The sequence below is a fragment of the Megascapheus bottae genome, unplaced genomic scaffold (genome assembly GCF_031878675.1).
Source record: "Megascapheus bottae isolate mThoBot1 unplaced genomic scaffold, mThoBot2.hap1 HAP1_SCAFFOLD_76, whole genome shotgun sequence".
NCBI classification, from domain to species: domain Eukaryota; kingdom Metazoa; phylum Chordata; class Mammalia; order Rodentia; family Geomyidae; genus Megascapheus; species Megascapheus bottae.
The window spans coordinates 695,634-714,831 of record NW_028327824.1 but is presented as its reverse complement, the minus strand read 5'-3'; the positions used below and the strand labels follow the sequence as shown (position 1 = coordinate 714,831).

At 43.8% G+C, this 19,198-nt stretch overlaps 1 pseudogene; it reads left to right on the top strand.

Annotated features, from left to right (window-relative positions):
- Positions 1-523: 523 nt before the first annotated feature.
- Positions 524-1,391, top strand: LOC150039136 (glucose-induced degradation protein 8 homolog pseudogene; annotated as a pseudogene).
- Positions 1,392-19,198: the final 17,807 nt, after the last annotated feature.

Here is a 19,198-nt window from a genome sequence, read left to right as displayed (position 1 = left end):
ATACTATTGAGGGGAAATAGAACTGAATGAATTTTTCCTCACAATGAAAACATTTGAAATACAGCTGGCTGTACCCAAAAACACAGACAATACCGAAGGCTGAGAAGAGACATGGGGAAGAATTGGGAACAAGACTACAAGGTGATGCAACTGCTTTGGAAAATGCATGTAATGAGGCAGATCTTCACAGTGACCACAGGAATCAATACTTCTAATGTAAGCTGTGTACATACCCAAGAGAAATGAAAGCACTTATCCACAAATGTTCACTGCTGTATCACTCAAACCACCCAAAAAGTAGTAACAACACAAATGAATGCTTGAAATATGCCATGTCTATGCGATGGGGTATTGACCTTCCAAACGAGTGCAGAGTAGATATATAGATACATACTACAACCAGGAGGAACTTCCAAAGCATACTAAGAAAAACAATCCATGAGGCTGCCGCCCTGCCCCGACCCGGGAGCCGCCGCCTCGGCCGTGTCCTGAGGGAGGCGGGATTCGCACGGAATAAATCAGAATGAGTTATGCAGAAAAACCCGATGAAATAACGAAAGATGAATGAATGGAAAAGCTCAATAACTTGCATGTTCAACGAGCAGACATGAATCGTCTCATCATGAACTACCTAGTCACAGAGGGTTTCAAGGAAGCAGCAGAGAAGTTTCGAATGGAATCTGGGATTGAACCAAGTGTGGATTTGGAAACCCTTGATGAACGAGTAATGAAGATTCGGGAGATGATTCTGAAGGGTCAGATTCAGGAAGCCATCGCCCTGATCAACAGCCTCCACCCACAGCTCTTGGACTCAAACCGGTATCTTTATTTTCATCTGCAGCAACAGCATTTGATGGAGCTGATCCGCCATTGTGAGACTGAGGCAGCCCTGGAGTTCGCCCAGACAGAGCTGGCCGAGCAGGGTGAGGAGAGCAGAGAGTGCCTCACAGAGATGGAGCGCACGGCCCTGCTGGCCTTCGACAGCCCTGAAGAGTCTCCCTTTGGAGACCTCCTTCACATGATGCAGAGGCAAAAGGGGTGGAGTGAAGTTAACCAAGCTGCTCTAGATTATGAAAATCCTGAGTCCACACCTAAGCTGGCAAAATTACTGAAACTGCTACTTTGGGCTCAGAATGAGTTGGACCAGAAGAAAGTAAAATATCCCAAAATGACAGACCTCAGCAAAGGTGTGATTGAGGAGCCCAAGAAGAGCCTGTGCCTGGACCCCCGCAGTCACCGGCATAGGACTCGCCTCTCTCGGGCCACGACTGACAGAGCCTCACTGCAGTAAAGAACCTTTCTCCCCTTGTACTTCATGTTGTTTTTGAGCCACCATCTTTTGAAAGGGGGAAAGCCACCCTTTTAAAATGCTGGCAAACCCACAGCGAAAGACCCCGACTCTTGGAGTCTGATGCCGTGTGTGCACTGTGATGCGACCTGAGGGTTGGACGGCCGACCTTCCTTGTTGTGGGCTCCTGGTGTTTCTGGCTGCCCATGAGCTCCTTGGCCAGGAAGGCTGCGTTGGAAGTCTGCGTTGGTGGCGGTTATCAGTCAGCCATAAAGCCTCCCACCCAAAACATTGGAAAAGCACTGATCGTTCTTTGGCTTTCTGTTAGCTTGTAGACAGACTATGTTTTCTGAAATTTTTCTTAAGACTTGTCAAGCCTTCATCTTCAAGTTTTTCCTTACCATCTTGTTTTTGTTTTTTGTGTGTGTTTTTTCCCATACGAAAGAATATAAATTTGTAAATCCTAATTCAAAGACAACTTGTGTGTGCAGGTATTGAGTTTGGTTTGTTCATGCCTTTTGGTTTGGATTGTATGGCTTTTGGGGGTGATGTGTGTGTGAGGGGCAGGCTGTGTGGTTTTTTTTTTAATATATATTTTGGTGCTGTATGTGATGAGAGACTGTTCATAGCAGACCAGTGGGCCATCTCTTACAGGTAATTTTGTTGAAAATAAAGGTTTCTCTTTGATTCTAAGAAAGTCCCATGAGAAGTCCTCATCATCTCAAGCAGCCCTTGTTTTTGGTATACTTTCCTATGCTGATACAGTGGTGACAGCTGCAGAGTGACTTCAACCAGTTTGTGTGTGTGACAGCAAGACAGCCCTGGGTGCTGGTGGGGACCAGGACCGAGGCTGTCACACAAGGCCTGTCAGCCTTTCTCGTCTGCTCCTGAGCTTGGCAGAGTAGTTCTCAACTCCAGTTGTCAGCAACGCTGCAGATGTCCTGCTTTTTTCAGTTATTTGCTCCTCACTTGGTGGGAAGTGTAGCCGTGAGGTGTGGCATGGCACTAGACTCTGCTGGGCGATGGTGTGTACATATGTAGATCAGGGCAGAGATGTGTGGGGAGACCTTGCTGGAGCAGGGACCCCCTTCAGTAAGCCTGGTGGGAATGTAAGCAGTGCAGATGCCATCTTTCCCCCCTCCCCCGCGTGGCCTCAGCCTCCCAGACACTGGAACTAGGGGACTGCTTGCCTTGTTGGGCAGCTTGAGGCATACCAACGAGCTAGGTTAGAGCGGGCTATGATTGCTCATTGGCTAATACCTAACTGCTTAGTTGACAGCTGATTGGCCTCTTAGCACACTCCTTTGTATGTGCTGGCTTTCTGTTTCTAGCCAGTGCTGGGGTCAGAACTCGGGGCCTTGTGCTAGCTAACTAGGCAAGTGCTCTACTACTTGATCCATGGCTATAGCCCTTCATGCTTGTTTTGTGTGCCAGTACTAAGGCTTGAACTCAGGACCTGGATGCTGTTCCTTAGCTTTATTGTTGAAGACTCTACCACTTGAGCCACAGATCCACTTGCAGCTTTATGATGGCTAATTGGAGATAACATGCTTTCCTGCCTGGATTGGCACTGCATGGCAATCCTCAGATCTCAGATTCCTGAGTAGCTAGGGTTACAGGTGTGAGCCACAGGCATTCAGCTATCCTTTTAGGTTTTGTCATTTTTTAAATAGTATTTCCTGTTTATGCCAGGCTGGCCTCAGTCCTCCTGTGTACCCTTTCCATATAGCTAGGGTGACAGGCACCTGTCACACTCATCTTTTCTTGGTTAAGAGGGAGTCTCACTAGCTTTGCCTGGTCTGGTCTCAAACCATGTCCTCCCAGTCTGCTCTCGAGCGACTAGGGTCCTGGTGGAACCACTGTACCCAATGTGCCCTGCCTTCTTGAGCATGTTCCTTCAGTATCTTGTCAGCCGTTCTCCCAGAGGACTTACTTCCCACCTCCTTGGAACTGAGTGAGGTATCCTCGGCTCTTGGCTTCAGGAGGTAGGCGGTTCGGCTGTACTCATGCTTAGCTAGAGTGAATATAAAAGATGTGGAGCTGCAGCTGTTATGGGCATTCTGTAACCAACCCAGGCCCCAGAGGGACCCTTTGCTGCCCTGCAGGCCACAGGATGGTGTTGGTAGTCTACCCTTGGCTCCAGGCAGGGTAGGTCTCAGCAGCCATCTCTAGCTGTGATCTTTCTTTAGAGGGATTCTTTCCTTCCTTAGATTTGAGGATAAAATTAAGGTAGTTGATAAGGGAGTTTTAATCTTCAAGTAGTTAGTAGTTTAAATGTAGCAGACATTAGGGAGAGATAAAGTAAAGTACCAGATAACTGACATTATCTTATTAGTGTATATAAGATTGTTTACATAGGTACTAACTATATAATCAGTTTGACTTGTTCTCACGCTCAGAGGTGTGGGAGACAGAGTAACAGGATTATCCACAGACAGTGGGGTCATGAATGGGGCTCTCATGAAGTATTGGTGAGTGGTTATATGACAAAGTGTTGCTATTTTATTTACAATTCAGTCAGTGCTGAGATCCGCCAAAGTCAGAATGCCTGGACGGTTTCAGACACTGGGGTCTCTTCCCGGGATCGCCAGTGGACTGGGCGTGAGTCCCTGCCGGGGGCTGCTCCTCCTGCCCTTCCTGGGCTGTAGTCTTCGACTGCAGCAAGCAAACCGAGTTAGTCAGTTTCAGTATGGCTTCCTTCTTTGCCTCCTTGGGATCTCACTCTGGTGACTATTGAAACATGGTTGTATTGTACAGATTAGCTTTTTCTTTTCATTTTTATGCCTTCTGGTGGAAAGTGCCTTGAAATAAATGAAACTTGAGAATTTTTTGGACTTTATTTCATATCATGACGTTGTACGTGGAATAAATCCCAGTTTGGAACATTCTGAAGCCTAGAGATTATGTGGGGAACTAATCTGTTTGCCACTTGAATTAATTGTAGGTTCTGGAAAAGGCAGGAGTTGGCTGGGACTAACGTTTGAGACCAAAGTCTGTGTTGGTACATAGCTGAGAGCTGTTGACCTTGTGTGTGCAGAATCAACAAGCGGGTCCCCGTTGCTGTCGGGGAATGAAGACAGCCTTTGTCAAGCAGTGTGATGTCCTTATTGTCTTCTTCCTGTGTGCAGCTGGTTTGGAGAGTGGAGGCAGCAGTGCTGAGAGGAACCTTGACTCACTTGCTGAAGCTGGCCCTGGCATCCTGGACATAAAGGTGCAGGCATCCCTTCCGGGACTGTGCCGCTCTCATGTAAACAAAAGACGCAGTAAGAGCACCTGTGGTGGTGTGCAGGTGTGCCTCTGCCATTGAGGCTGGGGGTGAGGATGGCGGTGGGCACCAGCCTTCACTCCTGCCACCTGGGTGGCCCCACCGTGCACATGTGGCTTACCACGGGGATACTTGTTTCAGAAACATGTATTTGTTTCTCAGATGTATAAGTTGTATTGTTAGCAGTAGTCATGTAAACTCCTGTATAAATTCACAGCCTGCTAGAGTACTGTTATGCACATTTGACTCTGTAATTCTTTACTCCGGGGCGAGATCTGGCTTCCTGGCCTCTCATCTATCTTTTGAGAAACGCAGAATAGGTTGCCTTTGCCGCCTGTTCTTAATTTGATAGTAAACGTTTTCACATCCCCCCCCCCAAAAAAAAGAAAAACAATCCATGAAAAGTCTGAAAAAGCAAATACACAGATACATTGGTAGTTGTTTATAGCTCTGATGGAGAGTCAGGAAAAGAACAGGAAATATGACTGCTATTAGGTATGGGGTTTCACTCTGGGTGATATGGAGTGATAGTTTCCTCACTCTGACAATGTAAAGAAAGTACAGTAACCTGCATATATAAACGTAACTACATAGACATAAAAAATCTATGATGGGCAATATACTCTATAGACATAATGTTTTATTATGTAGATTAATATTATCTATGCCATACAAAGACTCAGCTTAATTTTATTTATATTCTAAAATCTATGAGCCAGTGACAGTATATTGAGATTCCCTTTGTTAAACATGACATTTGAAATAGGATGTAAAAATCAATGTTAAAAAAAGTGAAACGCAGGATAGATGAATTAGCTTGAAGCGAACATGAAGAAAAATCCACTTTCCCTGTTGATTTTAAGGGTGGTAACTAGTTCCCATCTGATGGTGCAAGTGATGCATGCAAGTCCACATCCAGTCCAGGTCCTGTCTTCAGGTAGACCCGCCTCCAGAACAAGTCCATGTCCAGTACAGGTCCTGTCTTCCTGTAGACCCGCCCCAGAGCAAGTCCACGTCCAGTACAGGTCCTGTCTTCAGGTAGACCCGCCCCAGAGCAAGTCCACGTCGAATACAGGTCCTGTCTTCAGGTAGACCCACCCCAGAGCAAGTCCACATCGAATACAGGTCCTGTCTTTAGGTAGACCCGCCCCAGAGCAAGTCCACGGCCAGTACAGGTCCTGTCTTCAGGTAGACCCGCCCCAGAGCAAGTCCACGTCCAGTCCAGGTCCTATCTTCAGGTAGACCCACCCCAGAGCAAGTCCACGTCCAGTCCAGGTCCTGTCTTCAGGTAGACCCTCCCCCAGAGCAAGTCCACCTCCAGTACAGGTCCTGTCTTCAGGTAGACCCGCCCCCAGAGCAAGTCCACGTCCAGTGCAGGTCCTGTCTTCAGGTAGACCCGCCCCAGAGCAAGTCCATGTCCAGTACAGGTCCTGTCTTCAGGTAGACCAGCCCCCAGAGCAAGTCCACGTCCAATCCAGGTCCTGTCTTCAGGTAGACCCGCCCCAGAGCAAGCCTACATCCAGTACAGGTCCTGTCTTCAGGTAGACCCGCCCCAGAGCAAGCCCACGTCCAGTACAAGTCCTGTCTTCAGGTAGACCCGCCCCCAGAGCATGTCCACGTCCTGTACAGGGCCTGTCTTCCTGTAGCCCCCATCCCCCCAGAGCAAGTCCATGTCCAATCCAGGTCCTATCTCCCGGTAGATCCCCTCTAGGCCCCAGCAGAAGCCCACGCCCACTTATCGATCCGGCCTTTCTCATAGACCCCCGGCCCCCAGCGTGTGAGCAGCAAGGCCTGGTGGTCCACAGGACAACTGAAGGCCCAGGAGGGTAACTTTCTTTCCTAAGTCCTGGCTGGTGTAACTCTCCTCCTGACAAGAGCCTGAGCGGCTCAGGAGCATCGCTTCATCCCATGCCTGGTCCCTTATTGGTACATCTTCTGGACTGCTGGCCAGATGGCTTTGACTGGCTACCTCGGGGGTTCCTCACTGGTGACACCTAGGACCCCAGGAATGACTGGCAGCTTCCTGTGGTGAGTTTTGGCCACAGGTGATTTTTCTGTCACTGCATAGGGAATTTGCAGCCCTAGATGATCCTGGTTCCTCCCTGGGTGCTGAAGAGCTTGCCACCAGCCCTCCCCAGGACACGCAGCCAATGGTGGGAGTGGCGGATTTCAAGGTGGAGCAGCACCTCCTCCCCCTAGACATGTCTCCCTCAGGTGGTCTTGTGACCCACTTCCCGCATCCTCCCCTCTGCCTATCAGTGTTCCCCTCTCTATTTGGATTTGAGTCTCCTGAAATATTCATCCTTTCCTGAACACATCTGGGTTTTACTAGCACCACAAGTAAGCAAGTCTCTTGTGTTCAACAGGGTGCAGCCCTGGAGTCATCCCTACCGATGGCTCTGATTCCCATGGGAATAGTATTTGTAAATTCACTCTAGGGTGTGTTGCTGGGTGGACTCAGATGCTCAGAGTAATTCAATTCTAGGTAAAGTTGTTCTGTTATCTACTATTTCTCTCCCTTTTTTCTGTTTTCAATTTCTTCATCTCTTCTTTCCACCCCCTGCTTCTGCTCCTCCCCTCCCCCCTTCTGTCCTGCTCCTCCCCCTAGCTCTCTTACCCCCTCCTATAGACCAGAACTTGTACTTTTTCTTTCTCTTTCTTTTTCTCTTATCTGGTGATCTACCTCTAGAATCACACCTCATCTTGTAAATTTCAGTGCTTATTCCAGAGAAGTATTTCTAATATCATTCCTCCAGCTCAAATTCAAAGCATGATCCTCATATCTCAGCCTCCTGAATATTTAGGATTACAGGTGTAAAACTCTGGTGCCAGACTCTACTCTCTTCTTGCAACATTTAATCATCAGCTGTTGCATATACAAAGACAAGAGCAAAACTGCCTTGGATACTTCATTCCCTTTCCATCTTCTACTTTATTTCCCTTTTTTTATTTACTATGTGGAAGAACAGAATATTAAAGGTAAATTAAACTAGTGGATAAAATGCAGAAATCAGGGAAGGAAAGAAGAAAGGAAGGAAGGAAGAGAGGGAGGGAAGGAGGAAGGAAAGGGAAACAATGAGTGGTTCTTACTTTTCTTTGTCACAGTCTTCTTTACACACATTGGAATTGAACATTTAGGAACTACCAAAATTTTCTTTACCTCTGTTATGGTGCTTAATACATGTTGTAAATTTAAAGATGCCTTAATGCTAACAATAAATTATTTACAACCAATATTAGTAACATTTAATCACAATATGAATTAATAATTTAATAATAACAACTAACAGTGTACTAAGTTCCATTTCCCTTCCATTCCTTAGTATTTGTTGCCACTCATATTCTTGAATTTGGCCAATCTTACTGGAGTGAAATGCAATGTTAGTGTTGGATTGATTTTCATTTCCTTTATGACTGGAGATGTTTAGCATTTACTCGTGTGTTTATTGGCCAGTGTTAATATGTGTATCACATTTGCCCATTTCTTGAGTTGCTTTGAAGGGGGTTTAGATTCTTGAGCTCATTGTGTAATCTGTGGGCTGTCTGTTGATTAACCATGTTTGTAGTCTTGCTCAGTGTATCCAGGCCCTGCTGAGGGAAGAAAGTGTGAGCAGGAGGTGTGAAGAGGAGTCAGACTAGTCATGCTGGCCCATGCTGGGCAGCTCACTCTCACTTACCTGACTCCTCTGTCTGCAGGGTGAGGATATGGGGAGATGGAGTCTCCAGGCAGATACTTCCTGGAAACAACTGCATGCAGAGGGTTTATGGTAGCTCTGGAAAGTGCCCGACAGTGTATGAGGCAGGTTGTCCACTTTACTAAGATGAGATCAATCATGCTTCTCCTTCCCCAAATCAGGCTTAGAAGATACTGGTTCAAGCCTAGGTTCATTTCCCCAAAGCAGAGTTTTCTTCACTCACTGTCTTGCTTGGGAACTCCCAGGATCTTCCTGTTGTTGCCCCAAGGCATCCCCTCCTCTGTGACCTCTATGGCCCTGTCCATTGATGAAGAATCAGTCCATCAATCAGGTAACTAGCTATGATCACAGTCTGTTCATCTTCCACACTACGTAGCTTTGATGCCCACCCAGGCTCCCCAGCAGTATATGGCCTCCCCAACCCTGTTGTTCTTGTTCTTCTGTTCTTGATGGTTAGGGCTCACATACAGTTCTTCAGGTTCCTTCCTTTGGTTACTAGTTGGCTACAGGCTGCTCCTGTGAGTCCCAGCTTATGCCTCTAAACCATTTGTATTCCTAATTTTTAACCCCCCACCCTTTGGCATGGTAGACAAGGATTCTAATAGGAAGTCACACAACAGCCCTCCCACCTGCCTCACCCCTGCCTCACAATTACATCTGTAAACCCACAGTTCAGTGGTTGCTAGTGACTCACACCTGTAACTCTAGTTACTCAGGAAGCTGAAATTTAGGATTATTGTATGAAGCCCATCCTGGAAAGAGGATTACAAGACTGTTATTTCCAATTAATGATCTCCCCTGCCCACCCCCCAAAGAAACAATCCTTGAGCTATAGCTAAAGTTGCAGAGTACTAGACCAAAAAAATACTCAGGGGGCATGCCTAGGCTGTGAGTTCAACCCCTTCAACACAAGTACATGCACACACAAACACACAAACACACACACACACACACACACACACACACACACACACACACACACACAGACTTTTCTGAGTCCTTGAGCAGGCTGGAAGGAGCGTGCACAATAGTTCATCGGCTGAACCAGGAATTTGGCCTAGTGGTAGAGTGCTTGACTAGCATGCACGAAGACCTGGATTCAATTCCTCGGTACCACATACATAGTAAAAACCTGGAAGTGGTGCTAAGGCACAAGTGGTAGAGCTCTAGCCTTGAGAAAGTCTAAGAACAAGGGCTTGGGCCCTGAGCTCAAGGCCAGGACTGGCAAAAAAAAAAAAAAAAAAATAGTTCATGGGCACATCACCATCTGGTGGCTATGTAAGGTAATTTCAGGGGAGCCTGAAATGTTTTAGCAATTATGGCCTACTGTGGCTACTGAGGGATTTACTGGGACCCATGACCGAGTACTTTATTATTTTTGTTCTTTTTGAAAGTCCTGTAGCTTGAACTCAAGATCTAGGCACTGTCCTTGGACACATTTTGCTCATGTCTACTGCTCTGCCATTGAGCTACAGTACCACTTCTGGCTTTTTTACGTGCATGTGGTACAGAGGGACTGAATATGGCCTATCTGTATTTTAGGCAAATACTCTACCACTAGGCCACACTACCAACCCCAGAGTATTTTCTTAAGCAATAATAACATTTTAGCCATGACTAAATGATGCATTTCTTTCTTTTTACCCTTCCCCACACCACCTCCTCAGTGTCGACTATTTACTACGTACTTGCTGGCTATTTGGTTTCCCATTTCAACTCAGCTACCCAATTGTGATGATTTTTAGGCAAAATTTCCTTCTATGAGAGTCCAACAGACTGGGCAGAGCTACCCAAACCATTACATCTACTAAAGAGTCATGAGGTAGAGACAGAGAAAGGACATACAGCCATTTGGCATGATCTCATTGAGAAAATAAGATAAAATGACCCCAAATAAATCTTCCAGAAGCTGAACTACTTATGTTTCTACAAAAGGAAGGTAAAGTACTAGGATATATGTATTTGAGAAAACATAAAGCCTGATCAGGCCAATGGGCTGTCTGATCATTAACTCAGTTGTGGCTCTCTGGAGGTTTGGAGACACTCTCAATACCATCACCAACTTAAGAGGGCAATCTAGTCCCCCAAACTTAACTTGAGTAACAGAACTTCTAGGGAGGTCCAGGTGCACTTTTGCTAGGAGAGAGAACTAAGGGGAAGGAGTCTTGGTGCAGTTTGTCAAGGAGAGAAGAATCAGGGAAGGGGCCATTTTCCCAGGCCAACCTATCATCCCAGCCTTTTGAACATTATAAAGGAGCACAGACTCCCTCTGGCTACTTCCTACTAACAAGGGGCATCCACCTCAAGGGTAGAAGGCAGAAATGTTATCCCACCCAGGAAAAGACAGTAGTAACAGTTCCTCTGTGGTGAATGCACCTACTTGTCTCTGGATGAAATCTAAAGGACTTAAAAGGCAGGAGCTGTACAGATAAAAACAAAAGACCAAACATAGAGCACCCATAAATGGCAGAAGAAAGGAGAGCCATCTGTTCAGGCTAGAAAAGAAAGTATTGAATGATGTGGCTGGTACCTGTCTCCTATGTTGTAGGTGGTTCTGCATTGGTAGGTATGTCCCTAACTACTCCTGACTGACATGTGGCCACTGGCTAGAGGACAGCATGGTGGACCTGTTAAGAATAACCAGTCAGAATCTGTGACTGGATTAGAATGGTAAGGGCCTGGTGGGAGGCCTTGGTCATTTTCTGGAGTAAAGAATATGGATGGTAGACTCAGTATAAATAGAACTAATAGGTGGTAGATATGTGTTCCTTCCCAGTTAAAAGACAGATAGGAATGAGTATTAGATAGGCATGCTTTTGAAGTCTGTATTTTTGATATCTGGACTCTGGTTAATTTTGGAATGGGAATCACTAACTGACTCTGTACGGGATGTAACATCCCCTCTTACCTCACCAGTTCTCCCCAGCTTCCTTTGGGGGAAACTTGTGGCAGTAGTAGTTCTGTGGAGGGGTGTGTGGGAACTCCCTTTTTCCTCTTCTTGCATACTATCTTCACTAACTTTACTAATAAGCTCTACCTTCTCAAACCAAGACATACTCATACCAGCTGCTCCTTACTCAATCCAGCAATAGTCTTAATTTCCTCCTTTCTTCACCTGGAAACAACCATTTAAGATAATTCTTACTTCCCAAATCCTTTCTTCCTTGCTTCCTTTCCCAAGGCATCTTTTATTAACTTCCCTCCATTTCTTTACATTACTACTCTCCTTCCTGTTTTCTTTACAATGACTTTTGAACACCTTGGTTGGTGGAGAAGGAGAAAGATGGGAAAAATGTTGGTCACAAGGATACCCACCACATGACCTTTCTCTTTTCCTAGGTGGGTAGCAGTCTCCAGGACGTGCAAGGAGAATTGGGGAAAGTGCCCTGAACAGATTTTCAAGGAAAGGAGGTAGCCCTTCTCTTACATTCTATTAGATTACATTTTATTTCTTTTCCTGCAGCATGAAGGTACACAGAGCTGAAAGACTGAATGCTTGGTGCTAGAGGAATATCAATACCAAACTTCAGACTCCATTACAGAGCTATACTAATCAAAACAACATGGTATTGGTACCAGAACTAGCCAGAGGACCAATGGAATAGGACTGAAGACCCACAAATTAACGCACATACCCATGGCCACCTAATCTGTGATAAGGGAGCAAAAATATGAATGGAAGAAAGATAGCCTGGTCAACAAATGGTGCTGGCAGAATTGATTAAGCACCTGTACAAAGCTAAAATTGGATCCTTATATATCACCCTGCACCAGAATTAATTCCAAATGGATCAAAGACCTTGAGGTAAAGGCCGACACCCTGGAAACTTTACAGGAATAAATAAGAGACACACTAGGGCTCCTTAGCACAGGTTAATAAAGGCACAGAAACACAACATAATAAAGTTTGGACAAATGGGATTGCAATAATTGGGCAGGTTCTGTATGGAAAGCATATAGCTAGCAAGTTAAATAGAAAGCCCAGAGTGTGGGAAAACTTCACTAGCCATACAATAGACAAGGACCTCATATCAAAAATATAGTAATGGCTCAAAATATTGGCTCTCTTAAAAACAAATCCTCAAAAAAAAAAAACCACAACGATCCCATTTAAAGGTGGGCTAAAGACTTAAAGAGAAACTTCTCTGAGGAGGAAATAAGAATGGCCAGTAGAGGAGATTGAGCGCATTCAGGGTGGTATGGCAATAGACATTGTCATAATCATTTGTCATAATCAGTAAAAACCTTGGGCTCTCCTAGCAGAGATTTACAATAGAATAAAATCCAGAGACATTAGGTCAAATAGTATGACACTAAATGTAAGGACCTCCAGAATAAGGAAGCCAAAGCCATATAATGAGTGACTGTTGTCCTTAATGTAGGGCTCAGGAGATTGGCCTAGTGGTAGAGTGCCTGCCTAGCATGCATGAAGATCTTGGTTTGATTCCTTGGTACCACATACATAGAAAAAAAAAGCCGGAAGTGGTGCTGAGGCTCAAGTAGTAGAGCGCTAGACTTGAGAGAGTCCAAAGGACAGTTCTTTGCCCTGAGCTCAAGCCCAGGAGTAGGAAAAGAAAGGAAATGTAAATCCAAACAACTTTGAGATTCCACCTCACTCCTGTTAGAATGGCCAGTATCAAGAAATCGAATAGCAACAGTTGCCAGTATGGATGTGGCCAGAAGTGAAGTCTACTGCATTGTGAGTGGGAGTGTAAACTTGTTCAACCACTCTGGAAAACAGTGTGGCAATTCCTCAAAAGACTTAATGTACAGTTCCATTATCACCTAGCAATCCCACTCCTGGGCATTTTCCCCAATGTCCATAAAAAAGGACATATTAAACCTAGTACCATCACCATATTCATTGCAGCATTACTTACCATACCTAAGATATGGAACCAATCTAGATGTCCCTCAGTTGAAGATTGGATCAAGACATTGTGGTGTGTATACACAATGGAATTCTATGCTGCCATCAGAAAAAATGACATCACCCCATTTTTTAAGGAAATGGAAAGACTTGGAAAAAATCATATTAAGTGAAGTAAGCCAGACCCAAAGAAACCTATGCTCCAAGGTTTCCTTCATTTGTAATCATTAGTATATGTCTAGGATTTTCCTAGCAGAGAATCACATTAGCTCAAAAGTAATGAACCTATGGCCATACAGGGTGAGGATAAGGGAAATGAGTGTGGTGAGGATGTACATGGAATCCAGTAAGGACACAGAAAGAGTCTAAAAGGACATATGGTTCTTGAGGTCAAAGAGGGAACAAGGAAGTGGATGGAAGGCATCCCAGTGTGCCCCAGCTCTCTCCAGCTGACTGTCAAATTCCGATTCCTACATCTTCAGAAGGGGAAGAGACTAGCCAGAAAGTCTACAGTTTCCCTTGGGTGTGGCACCACCTCAAAAACAGAGACAGATGAACAGAGGGCTCATGGGAGTTACACACCAGCGAGATAAACAGGAGATGATGTGGTGCATGCATGGCCAGCATGGGAAAGGCTAGAGTCCTGAGGTATTTCTGTGTGTGCACATGTGTCTGTATTCTTCCACTATAACTTCTGGCCTAGGGCATTGCAGATATCCTACCTTCTACCTCATGGCTGAAGCACTAAATCAGGCACCATGCTTCCAGGCACCATTTTGCTGAAGAATTGGATTTGTATGCTGACACATGTCTACCCTGAGTTTCCTTCAAACTTGTTTCCCCTGGCCTCAGGCATAAGAGTAGAAACTATTTTAGATGTCAGACAGCAGGATGCTCAAGAACAAAAGTATGGAGAAAGCACAAAGGTATCATTGAAGAAACAAGCACGTGTGAAATAGTGACACTATCTTGAGAGCTTTGTCTATTACAGGCCCCTGAATTGCCATCTCAGTACCCAACAAAAACAGTGGTGGGGAGGAGGAGCTACAGATGGATCTCAAGTGACAGTGCACATACCAAACACGCTCAAGGCCATGGGTACACTACTGTGGACAATACACTATGGACAGACGTACGATTTCTTCCATAATTACTTCCAGATTCTTTTTTCATGTATGTGTTGAATTTGTTAATGGTGAAAACAGCTTTTTTGCAGCCACTGTCACTTCCTCAACTAGACATGATCATTGTTGAGTTAACTTGTCATTTGTGTTTAATCATTTTGGAATATGATAAGAATATACAGGATGCATAAAAGCCCATAAATATCTGCATGAAATTTTTTCAGATGTCAAAATGAAATAAGGAGACTGGGTCTCCACACCATCACCTTGTTCTCTCATCCATCCTGGCACCAAGCTGGGTGATAAGGGCTTTTCATCCAGCTACAAAACCTTCAAAGTGAAACAAGCCATTTTTAGGAGAGCTTGTCTTCAGAGAATATGGAGATGCCATGCTGTTTGGCTTTAGGGAAGATTGGCTCCAGAGAATGACTGCTCCTCACCCAAATCATGTGTTTTTTGTCTTTAAAAGCTTTGTGCAAGCTGTATGCTAGGCTGCAGGTCTTTGAACAGAAGTCTCCCTGCAGTCACTGGCTCTCCAATAAAGACTCCCAGTTCTGCCTCTCAAAATCTGGCTTCTCTGTTTTTCACTGACTGAGTTCTCATACAACAAAAATAAATGGAAAACATTGAAAAGGACAAAAGATAATTGCTTATGGTCTGTTGTGAAATCAACTACTAACAAACACAATGCTTAGTAAGATTGCCACAATGGATATATGGAAGACACAAGCCACTGAAGTGAGAAGGCCCTAAGAAACAAAGGAGCAAACAAACCCAGGATCAACACTTAATACCAAAGAATTCTCCTACTCTGACTGCCCCATTTGATGAGGGTCCTGCTTCTATCCTTCAGTTCCTTTTCCCTATCAGATAGGCAGGTCAGACAGGAAGCATTAGCACAGCAAGGAGTGAGAAGAGGGAACATGGAAGCAGAATTTTAGATGTGGAGTAAGGACATAAGTTCCTACAAAGTATGTTAGCTTTAAAATGGCTTAAACAAGAGGACATTTAACATTGGGTTGGTTAACCAGGAAAGAAATTTTCATCAATGTAGCATTAAACTTTGCTTTTGTAGAGTCTCATATCTATGAAAAAAACAGGAAATATCCTTCTTCATACGCACCATTTAAAATGGTGCTTAGATAAACTGAAGTAAAAGTGTGTGAAAAAAGTAAGTCGAATGAATTTACATGGTATTTGACTATAATTTCATTCTTTAGCATGGATAATGAGGACAATTATGTGAACAACAACTATGTCAAGAAAAATCATTGATTATAGTTTTGTGACTGGGTATTCTAGTGAAATCACATTCTCAAAGAAATTATAATGGGTGTGTGTTGTGTGCGTGTGTGTGCATGCATGCACATTGCTTTTATGGCATTATGCCCCATGACTCTGTATTCCTTGCTAATGCTTGAAGTCTTGAACTGTGCTTTTCCCGTCCAGCATTATGCTGGTGAGTTGGAAATGGCTATCAATAACAGTAAAGCCTTATATTCAATCTTGAAAATAAGCAACAGTAGACTATGTGGAAAGACAATTGCTCCTGTTCTCTTTGGAAGTCAAGTAGAAGGAGCTACAAGGTCAAATGCAGATAGCCACAGTACATGTATGCAGCTCAAACTTACTGGAGGGAATGGAAACAAACTTCACATACAGAGTAGCTAATGGAGCCTGAATCAGTTTTCTGTACCCCACAACTCTGTTATATTGAAAGGCCCACCACCATATTGGATGGGAGTTCTGCAGATCCTTTATCAATCAGATAGGCTGGACAGAGAGCCAACAGTGGTGCCAGCAGGGAGGAACAGAAGCATCATGGAAGCACAGATGCAGATGATAAATGAGCTTTGTATCCCACATAGCAAGTGAACTAGAAAATAAGCCACAAAACCACAGGAAACATTAGTGTATAGTCATAAGGAAAGAACTGTTCATCAACCTTTCTTCTAGTTTTTTAGCTATATTATGCTTTTTGACTGTTGCAAATTAGGGTAGTGATCTGATTGTATCATTGGCATTTCTATGTGACCTTAGCCACATGTCACTGATTGCTGCTAAGAAAACATTCAGAATTACTCCTACTTTTGTTTCAAAATTATCTGATTAGTTCAAATAAGTTGCTGTACTTCTACTTCATTATTTTGTGGAAGCTGCTTTAAAACATTAAGGGCTATTGCATCTGACCAACCTCATCTCGATAGCATTAACCAACCCCCACTCCACTCCTATCTCTCAGGCATACTGCCCATACTCCCATGTCTTGTACCTCTTGGAAAACAACTTGTAACTTCCATATTGAAGTGAGTGTGCTGCTCAGTATTATGTTCTTCATTAACTTGAAGAAAGTTCAAATTTCCCTGTTGATTTCTAAACATCGTGTTCCCTAGCCGGATCTCATGAATTATATATCAAAACATGCTTTGGGCACCAGTGTGGAAATGAGCTGAGTAGGAAGACATGGTTGAATCTCATTTTTAACACAGGCCTGTGTGACTTCTCTGTATGTTCAAACATCTAGAGAATCCCATCAGAGTTCTGAGCCAAGGCTCACTGATGGAAATGGCTACTTTAACAACTGGGACAGATAACATATTTCTCTATGTGTTCCAATAAATATTTTGCTTCTGTAATTTTTAATCTTGGTGTAGAAATATTCAAACACTGGATAAACAGCAAAACCATCATCAGTGTACTCTCACACACCCAGCAGTGGCTGGCATGTGTTACAGTCTGCGCATTTCCAGGTGTGCATACACGGAAACTTACCGGGTTTGTATCATAAGGTGGGATGAAATGGTTACATGACGTCTATAGATGAGAGAAGAACAGTAAGCGCAGAATCCAAATAGGAGAAACACATTGATAACTTACACTCCCCATACCTTTCCGGAGCCAGCCGGCCAAGGGTCCTCGAAGAGTAGGGCTGAGAGGTTAAAAGGAAAATAAGACAGAGACAGAAGGGTTTGGGAGGGCCAGAGCAATTGCTGCATCTGACAACTTTATTAAACAGCTTGTCTGTTTTATACCTTAGTACAAGTGAACAGAAAGCAATTGCTTATGTTGGCAATCAAGCTACAGTTCCATACTTGAATAATAACAAGAATTCTCAGAAGACTTATTGTTTGTATAAAGAATCATCCAGTCTCAACTATCAAGTTATTCTCAGCAAATCTATCTCCTGGAGGGAGAGGGTAACCAAACAAGTCTGGGAATACTATCAAAGCACACTGTCATGACCCGTGAGAATTTAGGCAAAAAGGTCACTCCACCCTTGCATGAAGGCAGGCAGATTGTACTCTTCACCCTTTGTCCTCAATATAGGCCATTCGAGTATAACTCTGTTAGACCCCAGACTCATATTGGTTTCCCACAATACCTAACATAGAAGTTATTAATATTCACTTATCCAGCAGGCATTCTAGTGATGGCAAGACAGTGAGAATTTAAAGACAAAGGTATAGAGCTCACAAGTGTGGCACAGGAAGTTTGACCTGTAGCATAGTAAAATCCAATTATTTGCTTAGAACGTAGGTGAAATCTACCATCACACCCAAAAGATTTACAGCAATAAATGTTATTTAAAAAATTAATGTGAAAGTGTTGTCAAGAAAATTACAATTTAGAGATTTTGTGTTTGCACCTAGGATTCTCCTGGTAGAGGATTACAATCGCACAAAACCTAAGGCCATATAGGATGAGGCTAAATGAAAGGATCTCAGAATATGGAAACAAGAGCTTTATCTTGTGTGATTATTGTTCTTAATGTACTTTGTTATTTCTCTTCTCTTTTGTTGCCCTTTGGTTAATCTCATATCGTTACAATATCTGACTTTGTTGCCAGGCATAATGTACAAACATTTATTTGTTTATTTGAAATAAGAAATGGAAGGGGATAAAACAAGATGATTGGGTGGGGAAGGGGAATGAGGACAAAAACATGAGGAGTATCAGTGTGTGAGAAGTAATGTGCCTACTATCTGGCAAATATAACTGTAAACCCACTATATATTACAATAACAAAACCACATAGAAAAAGATTTTGTGGTTGAACAAAGGACTCAATTTTATTCATGAAACAGAGTTCATTTTTAAAGTTTACAGGTCCGTAAAATTATCTGCTGACATTCAGTTGTAAGCATATGAGCTCAAGCATGGAGGGTAAGCTTGAGATGGTGCAGGACAATCAGGTTTTGTGAGGTGAAATCACGCAGGTGGTGAGCATGGCCAGTGATGTGTCTAGACAGCAGTGTTCATTTACAAACCAGTTCAGATGCCGCTTCCACAGAAACTTAAAATATGCTAATTTCCATATCCTTATGGAGTCAAGTTACACAAAACATATCTTTTCTCATCGTACCTTTGTGCCTATTTTAGCACTATTCAAAAGAGTTGAAGCTGGACACCAGTGGCTCTCGCCTGCAATCCTCACTAGTCAGGAGACGAGATCTGAGGATCACAGTTCAAAGTAGCATAGGCAGGAAATACATGGCACAGCACTCTCCAATTAATCACCAGAAAAACGGAAGTGCATTGAAGCTCAAAGTGTTAGAGCCCTAGCCTTGAGCTGAAGAGCTCAGGGAAAGAGCCCAGGCCCAGAGTTCAGGTCTCACAACACCAACAACAAAAATGTTGAAACACAGGAATCAAAACTATTGCCTACTCATCAATGAGTATATACAAAACTGCTATATGTGGACAAAATGAGGAATGAGTCTGCTCTAAAAATGGAGTGAAATCATTATGAGGACAATGGATAGGAGAACTCATCATGCTAAGCCAAATACATCACACTGAGAGCCAAATGTCACATTTTCTCTCCATTTTGTGAATCTAGACTTTAAAGATGAATAACAGGAATGTACAAGAGGACCTTTTGCAGTAAGGGCAGCAGTGGGGAGTGAGGACACGACAAGAGAAGGTATGGGACATGTATAAAATGCTCTTCAGTAT